The following is a 4,130-nucleotide window of genomic DNA, read 5'->3' as shown; positions in this document are numbered from 1 at the left end:
ATTGAGAAAGTAGTATCCCTTAGCCAGATAACATTCACTATAATTTATCGTTCAGTTTGGTTCCTAAGGCAAGGTGCTAATCTCGTTCCTGGTACTTCATAGCACAAAAACAGTACCTCATGTTATCTGGAATGCTCTTTAGGTTTAATCACCCAAATACGTTGTAAATCTCCTCTGTCAATGCTATCTCATAGAGGCCCATCCTCAGTGGAACACACACACACAATAGTTAACAGAATACTCTATTCTGTCGAATAAAACAACCATTATAATGCAATACAAGCGTTATAATATAATCTTGCAATTTTCCACTACAAAAATGAACATCCGCCACCTGCGGGTAGATTTTGGCATTGGCAGGTAAAATGTCAATTTCACCAGCCACATTGGCAGGTGGTCTGGGCTCCACAGTCCGAGCACTTCACTCACATTTCTGAATAACAAAGTATGATCACATTTATAGCACAGTAAATGCTGCAGTAGCTGTTTTCAAATTATTTCTGCATTTTGTTTCATAGCTGGTAAATTAATCGCACAAAGTCAAAAAACTACAAATCCTATAGCCTATCCTACCTTGAGCTGCAACACTGCCTGGCTAGGGGCTGTGCACAGTGCACGTGAAGAGCTGACTGTCCACAGGCAAAACAGTTAGTCTAATTTACTTGAAACAAAAGTCTACTGAAGTGAGACTGTCCTTGTGTTTCTTGGCTATTTGCATTGTTTTGTTCACAAGCTAAATTGTTTTTCAATGATTGAGTTTCAACTGCTAGGGAAGAGAAGACAACGCAGCTATTAGTCAAACTCTCAATCTCACAGGCACATGACTTTCAAGTCACATTAACATACCTACATGGTAACCTCCCGCCTTAAAGGGGCAGGTGAACTTTTTTAAAGGCTCAGCACCTGAGCAGTGGTGACCCATCATTCAGGTAAGGTGGGGCAGAGCCTGTTTTGAGCCCCACCTGTTTAGCTTAACAAAATCATGAATGAAGCTGAATACAAACATGGTCTCTTTTTTGCTTTCTTGAGGCAGTTCCAAAATACTGCTTTCTTGAGTAAGGCAGTTCCAAAAGCACTAAGCCTAGCTTAGTGCTTTCTCTGGTGGTGGGGCAGCCACCACCACAGGGGTTGGTAATGTTCTCTAGTTGCGCAGTGATTGGCTCAGTGTTCTGTCACTCATTGGGACACTACATCACTGCCAAATCTAAGGGTAGAGCTAAAAAATTCAAGCCCCTTTGGTGCTGGCATAGTTACATTAGAAGTGCCCATCCAAAAAGTCTCAAGGTCATTGGCCACAGATAAAATGACTTCAAATCACATTATATCAGCTTTGATTGGACTATCATGTCAACATCATACTTTCAAAATCTTAGCTAGCAAGTTAGCTGTCATCATCATTAATCAAGTCAACAATCTACTAGCAAATCCTTTTCCTTGTCATATGAAGAAATTATAGATAAAACATATCGGTGCTCATCGGCCATTGGACATAAACATTACACAACCAGTTGGAAATTGCAAATTCAACAATGAGTGGTTTGTAAGGAATAGGTGGCTAACTGCAAGCATTGCAAAGCAATCACTAGCCTACTATTCAGTGAAGTGGATGTATGGTCCAAGTCTGGGTTTAAGGGTCTCTTTTCCAAGCTTTAACGGATAAACATTCAACATTGGCCATGCTGTCAATCCAGCATGACTTCTGCCGCGTTCAAAACAACTGGAAACTCGGAAGTGGGAATGTCACGTTCTGACCTTAGTTCCTTTGTTTTGTCTTTGTTTTAGTATGGTCAGGGCGTGAGTTGGGGTGGGCAGTCTATGTTCCTTTTTATATAATTTGGGATTTCTGTGTTTGGCCTGGTATGGTTCTCAATCAGAGGCGGCTGTCAATCGTTGTCCCTGATTGAGAACCATACTTAGGTAGCCTGGTTTCACTTTTGAGTTGTGGGTGATTATTTTCTGTGTCAGTGTTTGTTCCACACGGGACTGTTTAGTTTGTTTCGTTTAGTGTTCAGGCAAATAAACATCATGAACACCTACCACGCTGCGCATTGGTCCTCCGATCCTTCCTACTAGGAGGAGGAAGACAACCGTTACAGGGAAATCTCACTTCAGATCTCACTCATACTTCAGTGAGTTCAAGACAACTGGGAACTTAGAAAAAGACTAGCACCGATGTCTCGATGTCCAGAGGGGGCGGAGGAACCTCCCGCACCTCAGACTCCTGGAGTGGATCAGCCACCACTGGCCTGAGGAGAGACACATGGAATGAGGGGTTAACACGGTAATCTGGGGGAAGCTGTAACCTGTAGCAAACCTCATTCAGTCTCCTCAGGACTTTGAATGGCCCCACAAACCGCGGGCACAGCTTCCGGCAGGGCAGGCGGAGGGGAAGGTTTCGGGTCGAGAGCCAGACCCGGTACGAACACCGGAGCCTCACTGCGGTGGCGATCGGCGCTCGCCTTCTGACGCCTCACGGCCCGTTGCAGGTGCATATGAGCGGCGTCCCAGGTCTCATTCGAGCGCTTAAAACATTTGTCCACCACAGGAGCCTCAATCTGGCTCTGATGCCAAGGAACCAGCTGATACCCCAGTACGCACTGGAAGGGGGAGAGGGTAGTGGAGGAGTGGCGGAGCCGGGCCATCTCTGCCCAGGGGATGAATGCCGCTCACTCCCCCGGCTGGTCCTGGCAATAAGACCGCAGAAACCTAGAAAACCCTAGAAACTGTTGCACTTCCTTTGCCGTGGTGGGAGTCTGCCAATAACACACGGCTGAAATGCGGTCACTCTCCATCTCCACCCCTGAAGTGGAAATGCGGTACCCCAGGAAGGAGACAGACTGTTGGAAGAACAGACATTTCTCAGCCTTGAAGTACAGGTCATGCTCCAACAGTCGACCAAGCACCCTGCGCACCAGGGACACATGCTCGTCGCGTGTAGCGGAGTATATCAGAATGTTGTGGATATACACCACTACACCCTGCCTGTGCAGGTCCCGGAAAATCTCGTCTACAAATGCCTGGAAGACTGTTGGAGCATTCATCAACCCGTAGGCATGACGAGGTACTCATTATGCCCTGAGATGGTACTAAATGCCGTCTACCACTCATCCCTCTCCCGGATACGCACCAGGTTGTAAGCGCTCTTGAGATCCAATTTTGTGAAGAAGCGCGCCCCGTGCATTGACTCTATTGCACTGGCTATGAGAGGCAGCGGGTAGCTGTACCTCACAGTGATTTGGTTGATACCTCGATAGTTAATGCACGGGCGCAGTCCTCCATCCTTCTTCTTCACAAAAAAGAAACTCGAGGAGGCAGGTGAAGTGGAGGGCCGAATGTACCCCTGCCCCAGGGATTCAGAGACATATGTTTCCCTTGCCACCGTCTCCTCCTGTGACAGGGGATACACGTGACTCCTGGGAAGTGCTGCGTCTACCAGGAGATTTATCACACAATCCCCCTGTCGATGAGGTGGTAGTTGAGTCGCCTTCTTCTTACAGAAGGCGAGAGCCAAATCGGCATGTTCAGAGGGGGTGCGCACGGTGGAGACCTGTTCTGGACTTTCCACCATAGTAACACCGATGGTAACCCCTAAACACCTCCCCAAGCACTTTCGTGACCGCCCCTTGAGAGCCCTCTGTTGCCACGAAATACCGGGGTCATGACAGGCCAACCAGGGTAGGCCCAGCACCACGGAAACTCAGGAGAATCAATAAGGAAAAGACTAGTTCTCTCCTTGTGACCTTCCTGCGTAACCATGCCCAGTGGAGCGGTGGCCTCCCTAATTAGCCCTGACCCTAATGGTCAACTATCATAAGCGTGCACAGGGAAGGGCATATCCACAGGAACAATGGGGATCCTTAAACTATGGGCAAACGCTCTGTCAATAAAATTCCAAGCTGCACCTGAATCTATGAGCGCCTTATGCTGGGAATGCGGGGAAAACTCAGGAAAATGTATAAACAAAAGCATGTGAGCAAACAGTTGTCTCTGAGTGAGCATGGTGCCGACTCACATTGGGTGACACGAGAGTGCCCTGCCTGCTGTCTCAACTCCCAGAAGAACCTCCCCAGCACTGACCAGCAGTGTGCCCTCTGCAGCCACAGATGGTACAGGCAACGGCCCCTCCTCCG

Source organism: Oncorhynchus tshawytscha, linkage group LG30 (genome assembly GCF_018296145.1).
Source record: "Oncorhynchus tshawytscha isolate Ot180627B linkage group LG30, Otsh_v2.0, whole genome shotgun sequence".
Taxonomy (NCBI): domain Eukaryota; kingdom Metazoa; phylum Chordata; class Actinopteri; order Salmoniformes; family Salmonidae; genus Oncorhynchus; species Oncorhynchus tshawytscha.
This window is presented reverse-complemented; position numbering follows the sequence as displayed.